This window comes from Triturus cristatus, chromosome 1_1, assembly GCF_964204655.1.
Source record: "Triturus cristatus chromosome 1_1, aTriCri1.1, whole genome shotgun sequence".
Classification (NCBI taxonomy): Eukaryota; Metazoa; Chordata; class Amphibia; order Caudata; family Salamandridae; genus Triturus; species Triturus cristatus.
In genome coordinates, this window is record NC_140579.1 from 310312861 (window position 1) to 310339470 (window position 26610).

The following is a 26610-nucleotide window of genomic DNA, read 5'->3' on the forward strand; positions in this document are numbered from 1 at the left end:
CACATCAGCAGAGCTGCTTTAGAGCCCTGAGAACCAGGTCAGCAAAGCTGCTTTAGAGCGAGAGAACCACATCAGCAGACCTGCTATAGAGCCTAAGAACCAGGTCAGCAGAGCTGCTGCAGAGCCAGAGAACCTGGTCAGCGGAGATGCTTTACAGCCAGAGAACCAGGTCAGCAGAGGTGCTTTAGAGCCAGAGAACCAGTTCAGCAGAGCCGTTGTAGAGCCAGAGAACCAGGCCAGCAGAATTGCTCTAGAGGCTAAGAACCAGGTCATCAGAGCTGCTCTAGAGCCAGAGAACCAGGTCAACAAAGCTGCTCTAGACCCAGAGAAACCGGTCACTAGAGCTGCTTTAGAGCCAGAAAACCATGTCAGCAGACCCGCTTTAGAGCCAGAGAAACCAGGTCAGCGGAGCTGTTTTAGAGCCAGAGAACCAGGTCCGCAGAGCTGCTTTAGAGCCAGAGAACCAGGTCTGCAGAGCTGCTTTAGATCCAGAGAACCAGGTCAGCAGACCTGCTCTAGAGCCAGAGAACCAGGTCACCAGAGCTGCTCTAGAGCCAGAGAAACAGGTCACTAGAGCTGCTTTAGAGCCAGAGAACCAGGTCAGCAGACCCGCTTTAGAGCAAGAGAACCAGGTCAGCAGAGCCGCTTTAGAGCCAGAGAACCAGGTCAGCAGAGCTGCTTTAGAGGGAGAGAACCAGGTCAACAAAGCTGCTCTAGAGCCTAAGAAACAGGTCAGCAGAGCTGCTCTAGAGCCAGAGAACAAGGTTAGCAGAGTTGCTGTAGAGCCAGAGAAACAATGTCAGCAGAGCTGCTTTAGATGCAGAGAACAAGGTCAGCAGAGCTGCTTTAGAGGCAGACATCAAGGTCAGCAGAGCCGTCGTAGAGCCACAGAACCAGGCCAGCAGAGCTGCTCTAGAGCCTAAAAACCAGGTCAGTAGAGCTGCTCTAGAGCCTGAGAACCAAGTCAGCAGAGCTGTTTTAGAGCCAGAGAACCAGGTCAGCAGAGCTGCTTTAGAGCCAGAGAACCAGGCAGCAGAGCCATTGTAGAGCCAGAGAACCAGGTCAGCAGAACCGTTGTAGAGCCAGATTACCAAGTCAGCAGAGCTGCTCTAGAGCCTAAGAACCAGGTCAGCAGAACTGCTCTAGAGACAGAGATCCAGGTCAGCAGAGCTGCTGTAGAGCCAGAGAAACCAGGTCAGCAGAGCTGCTTTAGAGCCAGTGAACAAGGTCAGCAGAGCTGCTTTAGAGCCAGAGAACCAGGTCAGCAGAGCTGCTTTAGAGGGAGAGAACCAGGTCAGCAGACCTGATCTAGAGCCAGAGAACCAGGTTAGCAGAGCTGCTTCAAAGCCAGAGAACCAGGTCAGCAGAGCTGCTTTAGAGCCATAGAACCAGGTCAACAGAGCTGCTCTAGAGCCTAAGAAACAGGTCAGCAGATCTGCTCTAGAGCCAGAGAATCAGGTTGGCAGAGCTGCTGTAGAGCCAGAGAAAACAGTTCAGCAGAGCTGCTTTAGAGGGAGAGAACCAGGTCAGCAGAGCTGTTTTAGAGCCAGAGAACCAGGTCCGCAGAGATGCTTTAGAGCCAGAAAACCAGGTCTGCAGAGCTGCTTTAGAGCCAGGGAAACAGGTCAGCAGAGCTGCTCTAGAGCAAAAGAACAAGGTCACCAGAGCTGCTCTAGAGCCAGAGAAACAGGTCACTCGAGCTGCTTTAGAGCCAGAGAACCAGGTCAGCAGACCCGCTTTTGAGCAAGAGAACGAGGTCAGCAGAGCCGCTTTAGAGCAAGAGAACCAGGTCAGCAGAGCTGCTTTAGAGGGAGAGAACCAGGTCAACAAAGCTGCTCTAGAGCCTAAGAAACAGGTCAAAAGAGCTGCTCTAGAGCCAGAGAACAAGGTCAGCAGAGCTGCTGTAGAGCCAGAGAAACAATGTCAGCAGAGCTGCTTTAGAGGCAGAGGACAAGGCCAGCAGAGCCGTCATAGAGCCACAGAACCAGGCCAGCAGAGCTGCTCTAGAGCCTAAAAACCAGGTCAGTAGAGCTGCTCTAGAGCCTGAGAACCAAGTCAGCAGAGTTGCTTTAGAGCCAGAGAACCAGGTCAGCAGAGCTGCTTTAGAGCCAGAGAACCAGGTCAGCAGAGCCGTTGTAGAGCCAAAGAACCAGGTCAGCAGAGCCGTTGTAGAGCCAGATTACCAAGTCAGCAGAGCTGCTCTAGAGCCTAAGAACCAGGTCAGCAGAACTGCTTTAGAGTCAGAGATCCAGGTCAGCAGAGCTGCTGTAGAGCCAGAGAAACCAGGTCAGCAGATCTGCTTTAGAGGCAGAGAACAAGGTCAGCAGATCTGCTTTAGAGCCAGAGAACCAGGTCAGCAGAGCTGCTTTAGAGGGAGAGAACCAGGTCAGTAGACCTGCTCTAGAGCCAGAGAACCAGGTCAGCAGAGCTGCTTCAAAGCCAGAGAACCAGGTCAGCAGAGCTGCTTTAGAGCCATAGAACCAGGTCAACAGAGTTGCTCTAGAGCCTAAGAAACAGGTCAGCAGATCTGCTCTAGAGCCAGAGAACCAGGTCAGCAGAGCTGCTGTAGAGCCAGAGAAAACAGTTCATTAGAGCTGCTTTAGAGGGAGAGAACCAGGTCAGCAGAGCTGATTTAGAGCCAGAGAACCACGTCAGCAGAACTGCTTTAGAGCCCTGAGAACCAGGTCAGCAAAGCTGCTTTAGAGCGAGAGAACCAGATCAGCAGACCTGCTATAGAGCCTAAGAACCAGGTCAGCAGAGCTGCTGTAGAGCCAGAGAACCTGGTCAGCGGAGATGCTTTACAGCCAGAGAACCAGGTCAGCAGAGGTGCTTTAGAGCCAGAGAACCAGTTCAGCAGAGCCGTTGTAGAGCCAGAGAACCAGGCCAGCAGAATTGCTCTAGAGGCTAAGAACCAGGTCAACAAAGCTGCTCTAGACCCAGAGAAACAGGTCTCTACAGCTGCTTTAGAGCCAGAGAACCATGTCAGCAGACCCGCTTTAGAGCCAGAGAAACCAGGTCAGCAGAGCTGTTTTAGAGCCAGAGAACCAGGTCCGCAGAGCTGCTTTAGAGCCAGAGAACCATGTCTGCAGAGCTGCTTTAGAGCCAGAGAACCAGGTCAGCAGACCTGCTCTAGAGCCAGAGAACCAGGTACCAGAGCTGCTCTAGAGCCAGAGAACCAGGTCAGCAGAGCTGTTTTAGAGGGAGAGAACCAGGTCCGCAGAGCTGCTTTAGAGCCAGAGAACCATGTCTGCAGAGCTGCTTTAGAGCCAGAGAACCAGGTCAGCAGACCTGCTCTAGAGCCAGAGAACCAGGTACCAGAGCTGCTCTAGAGCCAGAGAACCAGGTCAGCAGAGCTGTTTTAGAGGGAGAGAACCAGGTCAGTAGACCTGCTCTAGAGCCAGAGAACCAGGTCAGCAGAGCTGCTTCAAAGCCAGAGAACCAGGTCAGCAGAGCTGCTTTAGAGCCATAGAACCAGGTCAACAGAGCTGCTCTAGAGCCTAAGAAACAGGTCAGCAGATCTGCTCTAGAGCCAGAGAACCAGGTCAGCAGAGCTGCTGTAGAGCCAGAGAAAACAGTTCAGCAGAGCTGCTTTAGAGGGAGAGAACCAGGTCAGCAGAGCTGATTTAGAGCCAGAGAACCACGTCAGCAGAGCTTCTTTAGAGCAAGAGAACCAGGTCAGCAAAGCTGCTTTAGAGCGAGAGAACCAGATCAGCAGACCTGCTATAGAGCCTAAGAACCAGGTCAGCAGAGCTGCTGTAGAGGCAGAGAACCTGGTCAGCAGAGTTGCTTTACGGCCAGAGAACCAGGTCAGCAAAGGTGCTTTAGAGCCAGAGAACCAGTTCAGCAGAGCCGTTGTAGAGCCAGAGAACCAGGCCAGCATAATTGCTCTAGAGCCTAAGAACCAGGTCATCAGAGCTGCTCTAGAGCCAGAGAACCAGGTCAACAAAGCTGCTCTAGACCCAGAGAAACAGGTCACTAGAGCTGCTTTAGAGCCAGAGAACCATGTCAGCAGACCCGCTTTAGAGCCAGAGAATCCAGGTCAGCTGAGCTGTTTTACAGCCAGAGAACCAGGTCTGCAGAGCTGCTTTAGAGCCAGAGAACCGGGTCTGCAGAGCTGCTTTAGAGCCAGAGAACCAGGTCGGCAGACCTGCTCTAGAGCCAGAGAACCAGGTCACCAGAGCTGCTCAAGAGCCAGAGAAACAGGTCACTAGAGCTGCTTTAGAGCCAGAGAACCAGGTCAGCAGACCCGCTTTAGAGCAAGAGAACCAGGTCAGCACAGCTGCTTTAGAGCCAGAGAACCAGGTCAGCAGAGCTGCTCTAGAGCCAGAGAACAAGGTCAGCAGAGCTGCTGTAGAGCCAGAGAAACAATGTCAGCAGAGCTGCTTTAGAGGCAGAGGACAAGGTCAGCAGAGCCGTCATAGAGCCACAGAACCAGGCCAGCAGAGCTGCTCTAGAGCCTAAAAACCAGGTCAGTAGAGCTGCTCTAGAGCCTGAGAACCAAGTCAGCAGAGTTGCTTTAGAGCCAGAGAACCAGGTCAGCAGAGCTGCTTTAGAGCCAGAGAATCAGGTCAGCAGAGCCGTTGTAGAGCCAGAGAACCAGGTCAGCAGAGCCGTTGTAGAGACAGATTACCAAGTCAGCAGAGCTGCTCTAGAGCCTAAGAACCAGGTCAGCAGAACTGCTCTAGAGTCAGAGATCCAGGTCAGCAGAGCTGCTGTAGAGCCAGAGAAACCAGGTCAGCAGATCTGCTTTAGAGGCAGAGAACAAGGTCAGCAGATCTGCTTTAGAGCCAGAGAACCAGGTCAGCAGAGCTGCTCTAGAGCCATAGAACCAGGTCAACAGAGCTGCTCTAGAGCCTAAGAAACAGGTCAGCAGATCTGCTCTAGAGCCAGAGAACCAGGTCAGCAGAGCTGCTGTAGAGCCAGAGAAAACAGTTCAGCAGAGCTGCTTTAGAGGGAGAGAACAAGGTCAGCAGAGCTGATTTAGAGCCAGAGAACCACGTCAGCAGAGCTGCTTTAGAGCCAGAGAACCAGGTCAGCAAAGCTGCTTTAGAGCCAGAGAACCAGATCAGCAAACCTGCTATAGAGCCTAAGAACCAGGTCAGCAGAGCTGCTGTAGAGCCAGAGAACCTGGTCAGCAGAGCTGCTTTACAGCCAGAGAACCAGGTCAGCAGAGGTGCTTTAGAGCCAGAGAACCAGTTCTGCAGAGCCGTTGTAGAGCCAGAGAACCAGGCCAGCAGAATTGCTCTAGAGCCTAAAAACCAGGTCATCAGAGCTGCTCTAGAGCCAGAGAACCAGGTCAACAAAGCTACTCTAGACCCAGAGAAACAGGTCACTAGAGCTGCTTTAGAGCCAGAGAACAATGTCAGCAGACCCGCTTTAGAGCCAGAGAAACCAGGTCAGCAGAGCTGTTTTAGAGCCAGAGAACCAGGTCCACAGAGCTGCTTTAGAGCCAGAGAACCAGGTCTGCAGAGCTGCTTTAGAGCCAGAGAACCAGGTCAGCAGACCTGCTCTAGAGCCAGAGAACCAGGTCACCAGAGCTGCTCTAGAGCCAGAGAACCAGGTCAGCAGAGCTGCTCTAGAGCCAGAGAACCAGGTCACCAGAGCTGCTCTAGAGCCAGAGAAACAGGTCACTAGAGCTGCTTTAGAGCAGGGAACCAGGTCAGCAGACCCGCTTTAGAGCAAGAGAACCAGGTCAGCAGAGCCGCTTTAGAGCCAGAGAACCAGGTCAGCAGAGCTGCTTTAGAGGGAGAGAACCAGGTCAACAAAGCTGCTCTAGAGCCTAAGAAACAGGTCAGCAGAGCTGCTCTAGAGCCAGAGAACAAGGTCAGCAGAGCTGCTGGAGAGCCAGAGAAATAATGTCAGCAGAGCTGCTTTAGAGGCAGAGAACAAGGTCAGCAGATCTGCTTTAGAGGCAGAGAACAAGGTCAGCAGGGCCGTCGTAGAGCCACAGAACCAGGCCAGCAGAGCTGCACTAGTGCCTAAAAACCAGGTCAGTAGAGCTGCTCTAGAGCCTGAGAACCAAGTCAGCAGAGCTGCTTTAGAGCCAGAGAACCAGGTCAGCAGAGCTGCTTTAGAGCCAGAGAACCAGGTCAGCAGAGCCGTTGTAGAGCCAGAGATCCAGGTCAGCAGATCCGTTGTAGAGCCAGATTACCAAGTCAGCAGAGCTGCTCTAGAGCCTAAGAACCAGGTCAGCAGAACTGCTCTAGAGTCAGAGATCCAGGTCAGCAGAGCTGCTGTAGAGCCAGAGAAACCAGGTCAGCAGAGCTGCTTTAGAGCCAGAGAACCAGGTCAGCGGAGCTGCTTTAGAGGGAGAGAACCAGGTCAGCAGAGCTGCTTTAGAGGGAGAGAACCAGGTCAACAGAGCTGCTCTAGAGCCTAAGAACCAGGTCAGCAGAGCTGCTCTAGAGCCAGAGAAGAAGGTCAACAGAGCTGCTTTAGAGCCAGAGAAACCAGGTCAGCAGAGCTGTTTTAGAGCCAGAGAACCAGGTCCGCAGAGATGCTTTAGAGCCAGAGAACTAGGTCTGCAGAGCTGCTTTAGAGCCATAGAACCAGGTCAGCAGAGATGCTTTAGAGCCAGAGAACCAGGTCATCAGAGCTGCTTTGGAGCCAGAGAACAAGGTCAGAAGAGCTGATGTAGAGCCAGAAAAACAGGTCAACAGAGCTGCTATAGAGCGAGAGAAACCAGGTCAGCAGAGCTGCTTAGAGGGAGAGAACCAGGTCAGCAGAGCTGCTTTAGAGTCAGAGAACCAGGTCAGAAGAGCTGCTCTACAGGATAAGAACCAGGTCAGCAGAGCTGCTCTAGAGCCAGAGAAGCAGGTCAGGGGAGCTGCTGTAGAGCCAGAGAAACAGGTCAGCAGAGCTGCTGTAGAGCCAGAGAAACCAGGTCAGCAGACCTGCTTTAGAGGGAGAGAACCAGGTCAGCAGAGCTGCTTTAGAGCCAGAGAACCAGGTCTGCAGAGCTGCTTTCGAGCCAGAGAACCAGGTCAGCATAGCTGCTCTAGAGCCAGAGAACCAGGTCACCAGAGATACTCTAGAGCCAGAGAAACAGGTCACTAGAGCTGCTTTAGAGCAAGAGAACCAGGTCAGCAGACCCGCTTTAGAGCAAGAGAACCAGGTCAGCAGAGCCGATTTAGAGCCAGAGAACCAGGTCAGCAGAGCTACTTTAGAGGGAGAGAACAAAGTCAACAGAGCTGCTCTGGAGCCTAAGAACCAGGTCAGCAGAGCTGCTCTAGAGCCAGAGAAGAAGGTCATCAGAGCTGCTGTAGAGCCAGAGAAACCAGGTCAGCAGAGCTGTTTTAGAGCCAGAGAACCAGGTCTGCAGAGATGCTTTAGAGCCAGAGAACCAGGTCTGCAGAGCTGCTTTAGAGCCAGGGAAACAGGTCAGCAGAGCTGCTCTAGAGCAAGAGAACCAGGTCACCAGAGCCGCTCTAGAGCCAGAGAAATAGGACACTAGAGCTGCTTTAGAGCCAGAGAACCAGGTCATCAGACCCGCTGTTGAGCAAGAGAACCAGGTCAGCAGAGCTGCTTTAGAGCCAGAGAAACAGGTCAGCAGAGCTGCTTTAGAGGGAGAGAACCAGGTCAACAAAGCTGCTCTAGAGTCTAAGAAACAGGTCAGCAGAGCTGCTCTAGAGCCAGAGAACAAGGTCAGCAGAGCTGCTGTAGAGCCAGAGAAACAATGTCAGCAGAGCTGCTTTAGAGGCAGAGGACAAGGTCAGCAGAGCCGTCATAGAGCCACAGAACCAGGCCAGCAGAGCCGCTCTAGAGCCTAAAAACCAGGTCAGTAGAGCTGCTCTTGAGCCTGAGAACCAAGTCAGCAGAGTTGCTTTAGAGCCAGAGAACCAGGTCAGCAGAGCTGCTTTAGAGCCAGAGAACCAGGTCAGCAGAGCCGTTGTAGAGCCAGAGAACCAGTTCTGCAGAGCCGTTGAAGAGCCAGAGAACCAGGCCAGCAGAATTGCTCTAGAGCCTAAAAACCAGGTCATCAGAGCTGCTCTAGAGCCAGAGAACCAGGTCAACAAAGCTACTCTAGACCCAGAGAAACAGGTCACTAGAGCTGCTTTAGAGCCAGAGAACCATGTCAGCAGACCCGCTTTAGAGCCAGAGAAACCAGGTCAGCAGAGCTGTTTTAGAGCCAGAGAACCAGGTCCACAGAGCTGCTTTAGAGCCAGAGAACCAGGTCTGCAGAGCTGCTTTAGAGCCAGAGAACCAGGTCAGCAGACCTGCTCTAGAGCCAGAGAACCAGGTCACCAGAGCTGCTCTAGAGCCAGAGAACCAGGTCAGCAGAGCTGCTCTAGAGCCAGAGAACCAGGTCACCAGAGCTGCTCTAGAGCCAGAGAAACAGGTCACTAGAGCTGCTTTAGAGCAGGGAACCAGGTCAGCAGACCCGCTTTAGAGCAAGAGAACCAGGTCAGCAGAGCCGCTTTAGAGCCAGAGAACCAGGTCAGCAGAGCTGCTTTAGAGGGAGAGAACCAGGTCAACAAAGCTGCTCTAGAGCCTAAGAAACAGGTCAGCAGAGCTGCTCTAGAGCCAGAGAACAAGGTCAGCAGAGCTGCTGTAGAGCCAGAGAAATAATGTCAGCAGAGCTGCTTTAGAGGCAGAGAACAAGGTCAGCAGATCTGCTTTAGAGGCAGAGAACAAGGTCAGCAGGGCCGTCGTAGAGCCACAGAACCAGGCCAGCAGAGCTGCACTAGTGCCTAAAAACCAGGTCAGTAGAGCTGCTCTAGAGCCTGAGAACCAAGTCTGCAGAGCTGCTTTAGAGCCAGAGAACCAGGTCAGCAGAGCTGCTTTAGAGCCAGAGAACCAGGTCAGCAGAGCCGTTGTAGAGCCAGAGATCCAGGTCAGCAGATCCGTTGTAGAGCCAGATTACCAAGTCAGCAGAGCTGCTCTAGAGCCTAAGAACCAGGTCAGAAGAACTGCTCTAGAGTCAGAGATCCAGGTCAGCAGAGCTGCTGTAGAGCCAGAGAAACCAGGTCAGCAGAGCTGCTTTAGAGCCAGAGAACCAGGTCAGCGGAGCTGCTTTAGAGGGAGAGAACCAGGTCAGCAGAGCTGCTTTAGAGGGAGAGAACCAGGTCAACAGAGCTGCTCTAGAGCCTAAGAACCAGGTCAGCAGAGCTGCTCTAGAGCCAGAGAAGAAGGTCAACAGAGCTGCTGTAGAGCCAGAGAAACCAGGTCAGCAGAGCTGTTTTAGAGCCAGAGAACCAGGTCCGCAGAGATGCTTTAGAGCCAGAGAACTAGGTCTGCAGAGCTGCTTTAGAGCCATAGAACCAGGTCAGCAGAGATGCTTTGGAGCCAGAGAACCAGGTCATCAGAGCTGCTTTGGAGCCAGAGAACAAGGTCAGAAGAGCTGATGTAGAGCCAGAAAAACAGGTCAGCAGAACTGCTATAGAGCGAGAGAAACCAGGTCAGCAGAGCTGCTTTGAGGGAGAGAACCAGGTCAGCAGAGCTGCTTTAGAGTCAGAGAACCAGGTCAGAAGAGCTGCTCTACAGGATAAGAACCAGGTCAGCAGAGCTGCTCTAGAGCCAGAGAAGCAGGTCAGGGGAGCTGCTGTAGAGCCAGAGAAACAGGTCAGCAGAGCTGCTGTAGAGCCAGAGAAACCAGGTCAGCAGACCTGCTTTAGAGGGAGAGAACCAGGTCAGCAGAGCTGCTTTAGAGCCAGAGAACCAGGTCTGCAGAGCTGCTTTCGAGCCAGAGAACCAGGTCAGCATAGCTGCTCTAGAGCCAGAGAACCAGGTCACCAGAGATACTCTAGAGCCAGAGAAACAGGTCACTAGAGCTGCTTTAGAGCAAGAGAACCAGGTCAGCAGACCCGCTTTAGAGCAAGAGAACCAGGTCAGCAGAGCCGATTTAGAGCCAGAGAACCAGGTCAGCAGAGCTACTTTAGAGGGAGAGAACAAAGTCAATAGAGCTGCTCTAGAGCCTAAGAACCAGGTCAGCAGAGCTGCTCTAGAGCCAGAGTAGAAGGTCATCAGAGCTGCTGTAGAGCCAGAGAAACCAGGTCAGCAGAGCTGTTTTAGAGCCAGAGAACCAGGTCCGCAGAGATGCTTTAGAGCCAGAGAACCAGGTCTGCAGAGCTGCTTTAGATCCAGGGAAACAGGTCAGGAGAGCTGCTCTAGAGCAAGAGAACCAGGTCACCAGAGCTGCTCTAGAGCCAGAGAATAGGACACTAGAGCTGCTTTAGAGCCAGAGAACCAGGTCATCAGACCCGCTGTTGAGCAAGAGAACCAGGTCAGCAGAGCCGCTTTAGAGCCAGAGAAACAGGTCAGCAGAGCTGCTTTAGAGGGAGAGAACCAGGTCAACAAAGCTGCTCTAGAGTCTAAGAAACAGGTCAGCAGAGCTGCTCTAGAGCCAGAGAACAAGGTCAGCAGAGCTGCTGTAGAGCCAGAGAAACAATGTCAGCAGAGCTGCTTTAGAGGCAGAGGACAAGGTCAGCAGAGCCGTCATAGAACCACAGAACCAGGCCAGCAGAGCCGCTCTAGAGCCTAAAAACCAGGTCAGTAGAGCTGCTCTTGAGCCTGAGAACCAAGTCAGCAGAGTTGCTTTAGAGCCAGAGAACCAGGTCAGCAGAGCTGCTTTAGAGCCAGAGAACCAGGTCAGCAGAGCCGTTGTAGAGCCAGAGAACCAGGTCAGCAGAGCCGTTGTAGAGCCAGATTACCAAGTCAGCAGAGCTGCTCTAGAGCCTAAGAACCAGGTCAGCAGAACTGCTCTAGAGTCAGAGATCCAGGTCAGCAGAGCTGCTGTAGAGCCAGAGAAACCAGGTCAGCAGATCTGCTTTAGAGGCAGAGAACAAGGTCAGCAGATCTGCTTTGGAGCCAGAGAACCAGGTCATCAGAGCTGCTTTAGAGGGAAGAACCAGGTCAGTAGACCTGCTCTACAGCCAGAGAACCAGGTCAGCAGAGCTGCTTCAAAGCCAGAGAACCAGGTCAGCAGAGCTGCTTTAGAGCCATAGAACCAGGTCAACAGAGCTGCTCTAGAGCTTAAGAAACAGGTCAGCAGATCTGCTCTAGAGCCAGAGAACCAGGTCAGCAGAGCTGCTGTAGAGCCAGAGAAAACAGTTCACGGGAGCTGCTTTAGAGCGAGAGAACCAGATCAGTAGACCTGCTATAGAGCCTAAGAACCAGGTCAGCAGAGCTGCTGTAGAGCCAGAGAACCTGGTCAGCAGAGCTGCTTTACAGCCATAGAACCAGGTCAGCAGAGGTGCTTAAGAGCCAGAGAACCAGTTCAGCAGAGCCGTTGTAGAGCCAGAGAACCAGGTCATCAGAATTGCTCTAGAGCCTAAGAACCAGGTCATCAGAGCTGCTCTAGAGCCAGAGAACCAGGTCAACAAAGCTGCTCTAGACCCAGAGAAACAGGTCACTAGAACTGCTTTAGAGCCAGAGAACCATGTCAGCAGACCCGCTTTAGAGCCAGAGAAACCAGGTCAGCAGAGCTGTTTTAGAGCCAGAGAACCAGGTCCGCAGAGCTGCTTTAGAGCCAGAGAACCAGGTCTGCAGAGCTGCTTTAGAGCCAGAGAACCAGGTCAGCAGACCTGCTCTAGAGACAGAGAACCAGGTCACCAGAGCTGCTCTAGAGCCAGAGAAACAGGTCACTAGAGCTGCTTTAGAGCAAGAGAACCAGGTCAGCAGAGCCGCTTTTGAGCCAGAGAACCAGGTCAGCAGAGCTGCTTTAGAGGGAGAGAACCAGGTCAACAAAGCTGCTCTAGAGCCTAAGAAACAGGTCAGCAGAGCTGCTCTAGAGCCAGAGAACAAGGTTAGCGGAGCTGCTGTAGAGCCAGAGAAACAATGTCAGCAGAGGCTGCTTTGGAGGCAGAGAACAAGGTCAGAGTGGCTGCTTTAGAGGCAGACAACAAGGTCAGCAGAGCCGTCGTAGAGCCACAGAACCAGGCCAGCAGAGCTGCTCTAGAGCCTAAAACCAGGTCAGTAGAGCTGCTCTAGAGCCTGAGAACCAGGTCAGCAGAGCCGTTGTAGAGCCAGATTACCAAGTCAGCAGAGCTGCTCTAGAGCCTAAGAACCAGGTCAGCAGAACTGCTCTAGAGTCAGAGATCCAGGTCAGCAGAGCTGCTGTAGAGCCAGAGAAACCAGGTCAGCAGAGCTGCTTTAGAGGCAGTGAACAAGGTCAGCAGAGCTGCTTTAGAGCCAGAGAACCAGGTCAGCAGAGCTGCTTTAGAGGGAGAGAACCAGGTCAGCAGACCTGATCTAGAGCCAGAGAACCAGGTCAGCAGAGCTGCTTCAAAGCCAGAGAACCAGGTCAGCAGAGCTGCTTTAGAGCCATAGAACCAGGTCGACAGAGCTGCTCTAGAGCCTAAGAAACAGGTCAGCAGATCTGCTCTAGAGTCAGAGATCCAGGTCAGCAGAGCTGCTGTAGAGCCAGAGAAAACAGTTCAGCAGAGCTGCTTTAGAGGGAGAGAACCAGGTCAGCAGAGCTGTTTTAGAGCCAGAGAAAAAGGTCTGCAGAGATGCTTTAGAGCCAGAGAACCAGGTCTGCAGAGCTGCTTTAGAGCCAGGGAAACAGGTCAGCAGAGCTGCTCTAGAGCAAGAGAACCAGGTCACCAGAGCTGCTGTAGAGCCAGAGAAAACAGTTCAGCAGAGCTGCTTTAGAGGGAGAGAACCAGGTCAGCAGAGCTGTTTTAGAGCCAGAGAACCAGGTCCGCAGAGATGCTTTAGAGCCAGAGAACCAGGTCTGCACAGCTGCTTTAGAGCCAGGGAAACAGGTCAGCAGAGCTGCTCTAGAGCAAGAGAACCAGGTCACCAGAGATGCTCTAGAGCCAGAGAAACAGGTCACTAGAGCTGCTTTAGAGCCAGAGAACCATGTCAGCAGACCCGCTTTAGAGCCAGAGAAACCAGGTCAGCAGAGCTGTTTTAGAGCCAGAGAACCAGGTCAGCAGAGCTGCTTTAGAGGGAGAGAACCAGGTCAACAAAGCTGCTCTAGAGCCTAAGAAACAGGTCAGCAGAGCTGCTCTAGAGCCAGAGAACAAGGTCAGCAGAGCTGCTGTAGAGGCAGAGGACAAGGTCAGCAGAGCCGTCATAGAGCCACAGAACCAGGCCAGCAGAGCTGCTCTAGAGCCTAAAACCAGGTCAGTAGAGCTGCTCTAGAGCCTGAGAACCAGGTCAGCAGAGTTGCTTTAGAGCCAGAGAACCAGGTCAGCAGAGCTGCTTTAGAGCCAGAGAACCAGGTCAGCAGAGCCATTGTAGAGCCAGAGAACCAGGTCAGCAGAGCCGTTGTAGAGCCAGATTACCAAGTCAGCAGAGCTGCTCTAGAGCCTAAGAACCAGGTCAGCAGAACTGCTCTAGAGTCAGAGATCCAGGTCAGCAGAGCTGCTGTAGAGCCAGAGAAACCAGGTCAGCAGATCTGCTTTAGAGGCAGAGAACAAGGTCAGCAGATCTGCTTTAGAGCCAGAGAACCAGGTCAGCAGAGCTGCTTGAGAGAGAGAGAACCAGGTCAGTAGACCTGCTCTAGAGCCAGAGAACCAGGTCAGCAGAGCTGCTTCAAAGCCAGAGAACCAGGTCAGCAGAGCTGCTTTAGAGCCATAGAACCAGGTCAACAGAGCTGCTCTAGAGCCTAAGAAACAGGTCAGCAGATCTGCTCTAGAGCCAGAGAACCAGGTCAGCAGAGCTGCTGTAGAGCCAGAGAAAAGAGTTCATTAGAGCTGCTTTAGAGGGAGAGAACCAGGTCAGCAGAGCTGATTTAGAGCCAGAGAACCACGTCAGCAGAGCTGCTTTAGAGCCAGAGAACCAGGTCAGCAAAGCTGCTTTAGAGCGAGAGAACCAGATCAGCAGACCTGCTATAGAGCCTAAGAACCAGGTCAGCAGAGCTGCTGTAGAGCCAGAGAACCTGGTCAGCAGAGCTGCTTTACAGCCAGAGAACCAGGTCAGCAGAGGTGCTTTAGAGCCAGAGAACCAGTTCAGCAGAGCCGTTGTAGAGCCAGAGAACCAGGCCAGCAGAATTGCTCTAGAGCCTAAGAACCAGGTCATCAGAGCTGCTCTAGAGCCAGAGAACCAGGTCAACAAAGCTGCTCTAGACCCAGAGAAACAGGTCACTAGAGCTGCTTTAGAGCACGAGAACCATGTCAGCAGACCCGCTTTAGAGCCAGAGAAACCATGTCAGCAGAGCTGTTTTAGAGCCAGAGAACCAGGTCCGCAGAGCTGCTTTAGAGCCAGAGAACCAGGTCTGCAGAGCTGCTTTAGAGCCAGAGAACCAGGTCAGCAGACCTGCTCTAGAGCCAGAGAACCAGGTCACCAGAGCCGCTCTAGAGCCAGAGAACCAGGTCAGCAGAGCTGCTTTAGAGGGAGAGAACCAGGTCAACAAAGCTGCTCTAGACCCAGAGAAACAGGTCACTAGAGCTGCTTTAGAGCCAGAGAACCAAGTCAGCAGAGCTGCTCTAGAGCCTAAGAACCAGGTCAGCAGAACTGCTCTAGAGTCAGAGATCCAGGTCAGCAGAGCTGCTGTAGAGCCAGAGAAACCAGGTCAGCAGAGCTGCTTTAGAGGCAGTGAACACGGTCAGCAGAGCTGCTTTAGAGCCAGAGAACCAGGTCAGCAGAGCTGCTTTAGAGGGAGAGAACCAGGTAAGCAGACCTGATCTAGAGCCAGAGAACCAGGTCATCAGAGCTGCTTCAAAGCCAGAGAACCAGGTCAGCAGAGCTGCTTTAGAGCCATTGAACCAGGTCAACAGAGCTGCTCTAGAGCCTAAGAAACAGGTCAGAAGATCGGCTCTAGAGCCAGAGAAACAGGTCACTAGAGCTGCTTTAGAGCCAGAGAACCATGTCAGCAGACCCGCTTTAGAGCCAGAGAAACCAGGTCAGCAGAGCTGTTTTAGAGCCAGAGAACCAGGTCAGCAGAGCTGCTTTAGAGGGAGAGAACCAGGTCAACAAAGCTGCTCTAGAGCCTAAGAAACAGGTCAGCAGAGCTGCTCTAGAGCCAGAGAACAAGGTCAGCAGAGCTGCTGTAGAGGCAGAGGACAAGGTCAGCAGAGCCGTCATAGAGCCACAGAACCAGGCCAGCAGAGCTGCTCTAGAGCCTAAAAACCAGGTCAGTAGAGCTGCTCTAGAGCCTGAGAACCAAGTCAGCAGAGTTGCTTTAGAGCCAGAGAACCAGGTCAGCAGAGCTGCTTTAGAGCCAGAGAACCAGGTCAGCAGAGCCGTTGTAGAGCCAGAGAACCAGGTCAGCAGAGCCGTTGTAGAGCCAGATTACCAAGTCAGCAGAGCTGCTCTAGAGCCTGAGAACCAAGTCAGCAGAGTTTCTTTAGAGTCAGAGATCCAGGTCAGGAGAGCTGCTGTAGAGCCAGAGAAAACAGTTCATTAGAGCTGCTTTAGAGGGAGAGAACCAGGTCAGCAGAGCTGATTTAGAGCCAGAGAACCACGTCAGCAGAGCTGCTTTAGAGCCAGAGAACCAGGTCAGCAAAGCTGCTTTAGAGCCAGAGAACCAGATCAGCAGACCTGCTGTAGAGCCTAAGAACCAGGTCAGCAGAGCTGCTGTAGAGCCAGAGAACCTGGTCAGCAGAGCTGCTTTACAGCCAGAGAACCAGGTCAGCAGAGGTGCTTTAGAGCCAGAGAACCAGTTCAGCAGAGCCATTGTAGAGCCAGAGAACCAGGCCAGCAGAATTGCTCTAGAGCCTAAGAACCAGGTCATCAGAGCTGCTCTAGAGCCAGAGAACCAGGTCAACAAAGCTGCTCTAGACCCAGAGAAACAGGTCACTAGAGCTGCTTTAGAGTCAGAGAACCATGTCAGCAGACCCGCTTTAGAGCCAGAGAAACCAGGTCAGCAGAGCTGTTTTAGAGCCAGAGAACCAGGTCCGCAGAGCTGCTTTAGAGCCAGAGAACCAGGTCTGCAGAGCTGCTTTAGAGCAAGAGAACCAGGTCCGCAGAGCTGGGTTAGAGCTGCTTTAGAGCCAGAGAACCAGGTCAGCAGACCTGCTCTAGAGCCAGAGAACCAGGTCAGCAGATCTGCTCTACAGCCAGAGAACCAGGTCAGCAGAGCTGCTGTGGAGCCAGAGAAAACAGTTCAGCAGAGCTGCTTTAGAGGGAGAGAACCAGGTCAGCAGAGCTGATTTAGAGCCAGAGGACCACGTCAGCAGAGCTGCTTTAGAGCCAGAGAACCAGGTCAGCAAAGCTGCTTTAGAGCGAGAGAACCAGATCAGCAGACCTGCTATAGAGCCTAAGAACCAGGTCAGCAGAGCTGCTGTAGAGCCAGAGAACCTGGTCAGCAGAGCTGCTTTACAGCCAGAGAACCAGGTCAGCAGAGGTGCTTTAGAGCCAGAGAACCAGTTCAGCAGAGCCATTGAGGAGCCAGAGAACCAGGCCAGCAGAATTGCTCTAGAGCCTAAGAACCAGGTCATCAGAGCTGCTCTAGAGCCAGAGAACTAGGTCAACAAAGCTGCTCTAGACCCAGAGAAACAGGTCACTAGAGCTGCTTTAGAGCCAGAGAACCATGTCAGCAGACCCGCTTTAGAGCCAGAGAAACCAGGTCAGCAGAGCTGTTTTAGAGCCAGAGAAACCAGGTCAGCAGAGCTGTTTTAGAGCCAGAGAACCAGGTCAGCAGACCTGCTCTAGAGCCAGAGAACCAGGTCACCAGAGCTGCTCTAGAGCCAGAGAAACAGGTCACTAGAGCTGCTTTAGAGCCAGAGAACCAGGTCAGCAGACCCGCTTTAGAGCAAGAGAACCAGGTCAGCAGAGCCGCTTTAGAGTCAGAGAACCAGGTCAGCAGAGCTGCTTTAGAGGGAGAGAACCAGGTCAACAAAGCTGCTCTAGAGCCCAAGAAACAGGTCAGCAGAGCTGCTCTAGAGCCAGAGAACAAGGTTAGCAGAGCTGCTGTAGAGCCAGAGAAACAATGTCAGCAGAGCTGCTTTAGATGGAGAGAACAAGGTCAGCAGAGCTGCTTTAGAGGCAGACATCAAGGTCAGCAGAGCCGTCGTAGAGCCACAGAACCAGGCCAGCAGAGCTGCTCTAGAGCCTAAAAACCAGGTCAGTAGAGCTGCTCTAGAGCCTGAGAACCAAGACAGCAGAGCTGTTTTAGAGCCAGAGAACCAGGTCAGCAGAGCTGCTTTAGAGCCAGAGAACCAGGCAGCAGAGCCGTTGTAGAGCCAGAGAACCAGGTCAGCAGAGCCGTTGTAGAGCCAGATTACCAAGTCAGCAGAGCTGCTCTAGAGCCTAAGAACCAGGTCAGCAGAACTGCTCTAGAGTCAGAGATCCAGGTCAGCAGAGGTGCTTTAGACCCACAGAACCAGTTCAGCAGAGCCGTTGTAGAGCCAGAGAACCAGGCCAGCAGAATTGCTCTAGAGCCTAAGAACCAGGTCATCAGAGCTGCTCTAGAGCCAGAGAACCAGGTCAACAAAGCTGCTCTAGACCCAGAGAAACAGGTCACTAGAGCTGCTTTAGAGCCAGAGAACCATGTCAGCAGACCTGCTTTAGAGCCAGAGAAACCAGGTCAGCTGAGCTGTTTTACAGCCAGAGAACCAGGTCCGCAGAGCTGCTTTAGAGCCAGAGAACCAGGTCTGCAGAGCTGCTTTAGAGCCAGAGAACCAGCCCAGCAGACCTGCTCTAGAGCCAGAGAACCAGGTCACCAGAGCTGCTCAAGAGCCAGAGAAACAGGTCACTAGAGCTGCTTTAGAGCCAGAGAACCAGGTCAGCAGACCCGCTTTAGAGCAAGAGAACCAGGTCAGCAGAGCCGCTTTAGAGCCAGAGAACCAGGTCAGCAGAGCTGCTCTAGAGCCAGAGAACAAGGTCAGCAGAGCTGCTGTAGAGCCAGAGAAACAATGTCAGCAGAGCTGCTTTAGAGGCAGAGGACAAGGTCAGCAGAGCCGTTATAGAGCCACAGAACCAGGCCAGCAGAGCTGCTCTAGAGCCTAAAAACCAGGTCAGTAGAGCTGCTCTAGAGCCTGAGAACCAAGTCAGCAGAGTTGCTTTAGAGCCAGAGAACCAGGTCAGCAGAGCTGCTTTAGAGCTAGAGAATCAGGTCAGCAGAGCCGTTGTAGAGCCAGAGAACCAGGTCAGCAGAGCCGTTGTAGAGACAGATTACCAAGTCAGCTGAGCTGCTCTAGAGCCTAAGAACCAGGTCAGCAGAACTGCTCTAGAGTCAAAGATCCAGGTCAGCAGAGCTGCTGTAGAGCCAGAGAAACCAGGTCAGCAGATCTGCTTTAGAGCCAGAGAACCAGGTCATCAGAGCTGCTTTGGAGCGAGAGAACAAGGTCAGAAGAGCTGCTGTAGAGCCAGAAAAACAGGTCAGCAGAGCTGCTATAGAGCGAGAGAAACCAGGTCAGCAGAGCTGCTTTAGAGGGAGAGAACCAGGTCAGCAGAGCTGCTTTAGAGCCAGAGAAGCAGGTCAGAAGAGCTGCTCTACAGGATAAGAACCAGGTCAGCAGAGCTGCTCTAGAGCCAGAGAAGCAGGTCAGGGGAGCTGCTGTAGAGCCAGAGAAACAGGTCAGCAGAGCTGCTGTAGAGCCAGAGAAACCAGGTCAGCAGACCTGCTTTAGAGGGAGAGAACCAGGTCAGCAGAGCTGCTTTAGAGCCAGAGAACCAGGTCTGCAGAGCTGCTTTCGAGCCAGAGAACCAGGTCAGCATAGCTGCTCTAGATCCAGAGAACCAGGTCACCAGAGATACTCTAGAGCCAGAGAAACAGGTCACTAGAGCTGCTTTAGAGCAAGAGAACCAGGTCAGCAGACCCGCTTTAGAGCAAGAGAACCAGGTCAGCAGAGCCGATTTAGAGCCAGAGAACCAGGTCAGCAGAGCTACTTTAGAGGGAGAGAACCAGGTCAACAGAGCTGCTCTAGAGCCTAAGAACCAGGTCAGCAGAGCTGCTCTAGAGCCAGAGAAGAAGGTCATCAGAGCTGCTGTAGAGCCAGAGAAACCAGGTCAGCAGAGTTGTTCTAGAGCCAGAGAACCAGGTACGCAGAGATGCTTTAGAGCCAGAGAACCAGGTCTGCAGAGCTGCTTTAGAGCCAGGGAAACAGGTCAGCAGAGCTGCTCTAGAGCAAGAGAACCAGGTCACCAGAGCTGCTCTAGAGCCAGAGAAATAGGACACTAGAGCTGCTTTAGACCCAGAGAACCAGGTCATCAGACCCGCTTTTGAGCAAGAGAACCAGGTCAGCAGAGCCGCTCTAGAGCCAGAGAACAAGGTCAGCAGAGCCGTCATAGAGCCACAGAACCAGGCCAGCAGAGCCGCTCTAGAGCCTAAAAACCAGGTCAGTAGAGCTGCTCTTGAGCCTGAGAACCAAGTCAGCAGAGTTGCTTTAGAGCCAGAGAACCAGGTCAGCAAAGCTGCTTTAGAGCCAGAGAACCAGGCCAGCAGAGCCGTTGTAGAGCCAGAGAACCAGGTCAGCAGAGCCGTTGTAGAGCCAGATTACCAAGTCAGCAGAGCTGCTCTAGAGCCTAAGAACCAGGTCAGCAGAACTGCTCTAGAGTCAGAGATCCAGGTCAGCAGAGCTGCTGTAGAGCCAGAGAAACCAGGTCAGCAGATCTGCTTTAGAGGCAGAGAACAAGGTCAGCAGATCTGCTTTGGAGCCAGAGAACCAGGTCAGCAGAGCTGCTTTAGAGGGAAGAACCAGGTCAGTAGACCTGCTCTAGAGCCAGAGAACCAGGTCAGCAGAGCTGCTTCAAAGCCAGAGAACCAGGTCAGCAGAGTTGCTTTAGAGCCATAGAACCAGGTCAACAGAGCTGCTCTAGAGCTTAAGAAACAGGTCAGCAGATCTGCTCTAGAGCCAGAGAACCAGGTCAGCAGAGCTGCTGTAGAGCCAGAGAAAACAGTTCAGCAGAGCTGCTTTAGAGGGAGAGAACCAGGTCAGCAGAGCTGATTTAGACCTAGAGAACCACGCCAGCAGAGCTGCTTTAGAGCCAGAAAACCAGGTCAGCAAAGCTGCTTTAAAACGAGAGAACCAGATCAGTAGACCTGCTATAGAGCCTAAGAACCAGGTCAGCAGAGCTGCTGTAGAGCCAGAGAACCTGGTCAGCAGAGCTGCTTTACAGCCAGAGAACCAGGTCAGCAGAGGTGCTTTAGAGCCAGAGAACCAGTTCAGCAGAGCCGTTGTAGAGCCAGAGAACCAGGTCAGCAGAGCTACTTTAGAGGGAGAGAACCAGGTCAACAGAGCTGCTCTAGAGCCTAAGAACCAGGTCAGCAGAGCTGCTCTAGAGCCAGAGAAGAAGGTCATCAGAGCTGCTGTAGAGCCAGAGAAACCAGGTCAGCAGAGTTGTTCTAGAGCCAGAGAACCAGGTACGCAGAGATGCTTTAGAGCCAGAGAACCAGGTCTACAGAGCTGCTTTAGAGCCAGGGAAACAGGTCAGCAGAGCTGCTCTAGAGCAAGAGAACCAGGTCACCAGAGCAGCTCTAGAGCCAGAGAAATAGGACACTAGAGCTGCTTTAGACCCAGAGAACCAGGTCATCAGACCCGCTTTTGAGCAAGAGAACCAGGTCAGCAGAGCCGCTTTAGAGCCAGAGAAACAGGTCAGCAGAGCTGCTTTAGAGGGAGAGAACCAGGTCAAAAAAGCTGCTCTAGAGTCTAAGAAACAGGTCAGCAGAGCTGCTCTAGAGCCAGAGAACAAGGTCAGCAGAGCCGTCATAGAGCCACAGAACCAGGCCAGCAGAGCCCTCTAGAGCCTAAAAACCAGGTCAGTAGAGCTGCTCTTGAGCCTGAGAACCAAGTCAGCAGAGTTGCTTTAGAGCCAGAGAACCAGGTCAGCAAAGCTGCTTTAGAGCCAGAGAACCAGACCAGCAGAGCCGTTGTAGAGCCAGAGAACCAGGTCAGCAGAGCCGTTGTAGAGCCAGATTACCAAGTCAGCAGAGCTGCTCTAGAGCCTAAGAACCAGGTCAGCAGAACTGCTCTAGAGTCAGAGATCCAGGTCAGCAGAGCTGCTGTAGAGCCAGAGAAACCAGGTCAGCAGATCTGCTTTAGAGGCAGAGAACAAGGTCAGCAGATCTGCTTTGGAGCCAGAGAACCAGGTCAGCAGAGCTGCTTTAGAGGGAAGAACCAGGTCAGTAGACCTGCTCTGGAGCCAGAGAACCAGGTCAGCAGAGCTGCTTCAAAGCCAGAGAACCAGGTCAGCAGAGCTGCTTTAGAGCCATAGAACCAGGTCAACAGAGCTGCTCTAGAGCTTAAGAAACAGGTCAGCAGATCTGCTCTAGAGCCAGAGAACCAGGTCAGCAGAGCTGTTGTAGAGCCAGAGAAAACAGTTCAGCAGAGCTGCTTTAGAGGGAGAGAACCAGGTCAGCAGAGCTGATTTAGACCTAGAGAACCACGTCAGCAGAGCTGCTTTAGAGCCAGAAAACCAGGTCAGCAAAGCTGCTTTAAAACGAGAGAACCAGATCAGTAGACCTGCTATAGAGCCTAAGAACCAGGTCAGCAGAGCTGCTGTAGAGCCAGAGAACCTGGTCAGCAGAGCTGCTTTACAGCCAGAGAACCAGGTCAGCAGAGGTGCTTTAGAGCCAGAGAACCAGTTCAGCAGAGCCGTTGTAGAGCCAGAGAACCAGGTCATCAGAATTGCTCTAGAGCCTAAGAACCAGGTCATGAGAGCTGCTCTAGAGCCAGAGAACCAGGTCAACAAAGCTGCTCTAGACCCAGAGAAACAGGTCACTAGAGCTGCTTTAGAGCCAGAGAACCATGTCAGCAGACCCGCTTTAGAGCCAGAGAAACCAGGTCAGCAGAGCTGTTTTAGAGCCAGAGAACTAGGTCCGCAGAGCTGCTTTAGAGCCAGAGAACCAGGTCTGCAGAGCTGCTTTAGAGCCAGAGAACCAGGTCAGCAGACCTGCTCTAGATCCAGAGAACCAGGTCACCAGAGCTGCTCTAGAGCCAGAGAAACAGGTCACTAGAGCTGCTTTAGAGCAAGAGAACCAGGTCAGCAGAGCCGCTTTTGAGCCAGAGAACCAGGTCAGCAGAGCTGCTTTAGAGGGAGAGAACCAGGTCAACAAAGCTGCTCTAGAGCCTAAGAAACAGGTCAGCAGAGCTGCTCTAGAGCCAGAGAACAAGGTTAGCGGAGCTGCTGTAGAGCCAGAGAAACAATGTCAGCAGAGCTGCTTTGGAGGCAGAGAACAAGGTCAGCGTGGCTGCTTTAGAGGCAGACAACAAGGTCAGCAGAGCCGTCGTAGAGCCACAGAACCAGGCCAGCAGAGCTGCTCTAGAGCCTAAAAACCAGGTCAGTAGAGCTGCTCTAGAGTCTGAGAACCAGGTCAGCAGAGCCGTTGTAGAGCCAGATTACCAAGTCAGCAGAGCTGCTCTAGAGCCTAAGAACCAGGTCAGCAGAACTGCTCTAGAGTCAGAGATCCAGGTCAGCAGAGCTGCTGTAGAGCCAGAGAAACCAGGTCAGCAGAGCTGCTTTAGAGGCAGTGAACAAGGTCAGCAGAGCTGCTTTAGAGCCAGAGAACCAGGTCAGCAGAGCTGCTTTAGAGGGAGAGAACCAGGTCAGCAGACCTGATCTAGAGCCAGAGAACCAGGTCAGCAGAGCTGCTTCAAAGCCAGAGAACCAGGACAGCAGAGCTGCTTCAGAGCCATAGAACCAGGTCAACAGAGCTGCTCTAGAGCCTAAGAAGCAGGTCAGCAGATCTGCTCTAGAGCCAGAGAACCAGGTCAGCAGAGCTGCTGTAGAGCCAGAGAAAACAGTTCAGCAGAGCTGCTTTAGAGGGAGAGAACCAGGTCAGCAGAGCTGTTTTAGAGCCAGAGAACCAGGTCCGCAGAGATGCTTTAGAGCCAGAGAACCAGGTCTGCAGAGCTGCTTTAGAGCCAGGGAAACAGGTCAGCAGAACTGCTCTAGAGCAAGAGAACCAGGTCACCAGAGCTGCTCTAGAGCCAGAGAAACAGGTCACTAGAGCTGCTTTAGAGCCAGAGAACCACGTCAGCAGACCCGCTTTAGAGCCAGAGAAACCAGGTCAGCAGAGCTGTTTTAGAGCCAGAGAACCAGGTCAGCAGAGCTGCTTTAGAGGGAGAGAACCAGGTCAACAAAGCTGCTCTAGAGCCTAAGAAACAGGTCAGCAGAGCTGCTCTAGAGCCAGAGAACAAGGTCAGCAGAGCTGCTGTAGAGGCAGAGGACAAGGTCAGCAGAGCCGTCATAGAGCCACAGAACCAGGCCAGCAGAGCTGCTCTAGAGCCTAAAAACCAGGTCAGTAGAGCTGCTCTAGAGCCTGAGAACCAAGTCAGCAGAGTTGCTTTAGAGCCAGAGAACCAGGTCAGCAGAGCTGCTTTAGAGCCAGAGAACCAGGTCAGCAGAGCCGTTGTAGAGCCAGAGAACCAGGTCAGCAGAGCCGTTGTAGAGCCAGATTACCAAGTCAGCAGAGCTGCTCTAGAGCCTAAGAACCAGGTCAGCAGAACTGCTCTAGAGTCAGAGATCCAGGTCAGCAGAGCTGCTGTACAGCCAGAGAAACCAGGTCAGCAGATCTGCTTTAGAGGCAGAGAACCAGGTCTGCAGAGCTGCTTTAGAGCCAGAGAACCAGGTCAGCAGACCTGCTCTAGATCCAGAGAACCAGGTCACCAGAGCTGCTCTAGAGCCAGAGAAACAGGTCACTAGAGCTGCTTTAGAGCAAGAGAACCAGGTCAGCAGAGCCGCTTTTGAGCCAGAGAACCAGGTCAGCAGAGCTGCTTTAGAGGGAGAGAACCAGGTCAACAAAGCTGCTCTAGAGCCTAAGAAACAGGTCAGCAGAGCTGCTCTAGAGCCAGAGAACAAGGTTAGCGGAGCTGCTGTAGAGCCAGAGAAACAATGTCAGCAGAGCTGCTTTGGAGGCAGAGAACAAGGTCAGCGTGGCTGCTTTAGAGGCAGACAACAAGGTCAGCAGAGCCGTCGTAGAGCCACAGAACCAGGCCAGCAGAGCTGCTCTAGAGCCTAAAAACCAGGTCAGTAGAGCTGCTCTAGAGTCTGAGAACCAGGTCAGCAGAGCCGTTGTAGAGCCAGATTACCAAGTCAGCAGAGCTGCTCTAGAGCCTAAGAACCAGGTCAGCAGAACTGCTCTAGAGTCAGAGATCCAGGTCAGCAGAGCTGCTGTAGAGCCAGAGAAACCAGGTCAGCAGAGCTGCTTTAGAGGCAGTGAACAAGGTCAGCAGAGCTGCTTTAGAGCCAGAGAACCAGGTCAGCAGAGCTGCTTTAGAGGGAGAGAACCAGGTCAGCAGAACTGATCTAGAGCCAGAGAACCAGGTCAGCAGAGCTGCTTCAAAGCCAGAGAACCAGGACAGCAGAGCTGCTTCAGAGCCATAGAACCAGGTCAACAGAGCTGCTCTAGAGCCTAAGAAACAGGTCAGCAGATCTGCTCTAGAGCCAGAGAACCAGGTCAGCAGAGCTGCTGTAGAGCCAGAGAAAACAGTTCAGCAGAGCTGCTTTAGAGGGAGAGAACCAGGTCAGCAGAGCTGTTTTAGAGCCAGAGAACCAGGTCCGCAGAGATGCTTTAGAGCCAGAGAACCAGGTCTGCAGAGCTGCTTTAGAGCCAGGGAAACAGGTCAGCAGAACTGCTCTAGAGCAAGAGAACCAGGTCACCAGAGCTGCTCTAGAGCCAGAGAAACAGGTCACTAGAGCTGCTTTAGAGCCAGAGAACCACGTCAGCAGACCCGCTTTAGAGCCAGAGAAACCAGGTCAGCAGAGCTGTTTTAGAGCCAGAGAACCAGGTCAGCAGAGCTGCTTTAGAGGGAGAGAACCAGGTCAACAAAGCTGCTCTAGAGCCTAAGAAACAGGTCAGCAGAGCTGCTCTAGAGCCAGAGAACAAGGTCATCAGAGCTGCTGTAGAGGCAGAGGACAAGGTCAGCAGAGCCGTCATAGAGCCACAGAACCAGGCCAGCAGAGCTGCTCTAGAGCCTAAAAACCAGGTCAGTAGAGCTGCTCTAGAGCCTGAGAACCAAGTCAGCAGAGTTGCTTTAGAGCCAGAGAACCAGGTCAGCAGAGCTGCTTTAGAGCCAGAGAACCAGGTCAGCAGAGCCGTTGTAGAGCCAAAGAACCAGGTCAGCAGAGCCGTTGTAGAGCCAGATTACCAAGTCAGCAGAGCTGCTCTAGAGCCTAAGAACCAGGTCAGCAGAACTGCTCTAGAGTCAGAGATCCAGGTCAGCAGAGCTGCTGTACAGCCAGAGAAACCAGGTCAGCAGATCTGCTTTAGAGGCAGAGAACAAGGTCAGCAGATCTGCTTTAGAGCCAGAGAACCAGGTCAGCAGAGCTGCTTTAGAGGGAGAGAACCAGGTCAGTAGACCTGCTCTAGAGCCAGAGAACCAGGTCAGCAGAGCTGCTTCAAAGCCAGAGAACCAGGTCAGCAGAGCTGCTTTAGAGCCATAGAACTAGGTCAACAGAGCTGCTCTAGAGCCTAAGAAACAGGTCAGCAGATCTGCTCTAGAGCCAGAGAACCAGGTCAGCAGAGCTGCTGTAGAGCCAGAGAAAACAGGTCAGCAGAGCTGCTTTAGAGGGAGAGAACCAGGTCAGCAGACCTGATCTAGAGCCATAGAACCAGGTCAGCAGAGCTGCTTCAAAGCCAGAGAACCAGGTCAGCAGAGCTGCTTTAGAGCCATAGAACCAGGTCAACAGAGCTGCTCTAGAGCCTAAGAAACAGGTCCGCAGAGATGCTTTAGAGCCAGAGAACCAGGTCTGCAGAGCTGCTTTAGAGCCAGGGAAACAGGTCAGCAGAGCTGCTCTAGAGCAAGAGAACCAGGTCACCAGAGCTGCTCTAGAGCCAGAGAAACAGGTCACTAGAGCTGCTTTAGAGCCAGAGAACCAGGTCAGTAGACCCGCTTTTGAGCAAGAGAACCAGGTCAGCAGAGCTGATTTAGAGCCAGAGAACCAGGTCAGCAAAGCTGCTTTAGAGCGAGAGAATCAGATCAGCAGACCTGCTATAGAGCCTAAGAACCAGGTCAGCAGAGCTGCTGTAGAGCCAGAGAACCTGGTCAGCAGAGCTGCTTTACAGCCAGAGAACCAGGTCAGCAGAGGTGCTTTAGAGCCAGAGAACCAGTTCAGCAGAGCCGTTGTAGAGCCAGAGAACCAGGCCAGCAGAATTGCTCTAGAGCCTAAGAACCAGGTCAACAAAGCTGCTCTAGACCCAGAGAAACAGGTCACTAGAGCTGCTTTAGAGCCAGAGAACCATGTCAGCAGACCCGCTTTAGAGCCAGAGAAACCAGGTCAGCAGAGCTGTTTTAGAGCCAGAGAACCAGGTCCGCAGAGCTGCTTTAGAGCCAGAGAACCAGGTCTGCAGAGCTGCTTTAGAGCCAGAGAACCAGGTCAGCAGACCTGCTCTAGAGCCAGAGAACCAGGTCACCAGAGCTGCTCTAGAGCCAGAGAACCAGGTCAGCAGAGCTGCTTTAGAGGGAGAGAACCAGGTCAGTAGACCTGCTCTAGAGCCAGAGAACCAGGTCAGCAGAGCTGCTTCAAAGCCAGAGTACCAGGTCAGCAGAGCTGCTTTAGAGCCATAGAACCAGGTCAACAGAGCTGCTCTAGAGCCTAAGAAACAGGTCAGCAGATCTGCTCTAGTTCCAGAGAACCAGGTCAGCAGAGCTGCTGTAGAGCCAGAGAAAACAGGTCAGCAGAGCTGCTTTAGAGGGAGAGAACCAGGTCAGCAGACCTGATCTAGAGCCATAGAACCAGGTCAGCAGAGCTGCTTCAAAGCCAGAGAACCAGGTCAGCAGAGCTGCTTTAGAGCCATAGAACCAGGTCAACAGAGCTGCTCTAGAGCCTAAGAAACAGGTC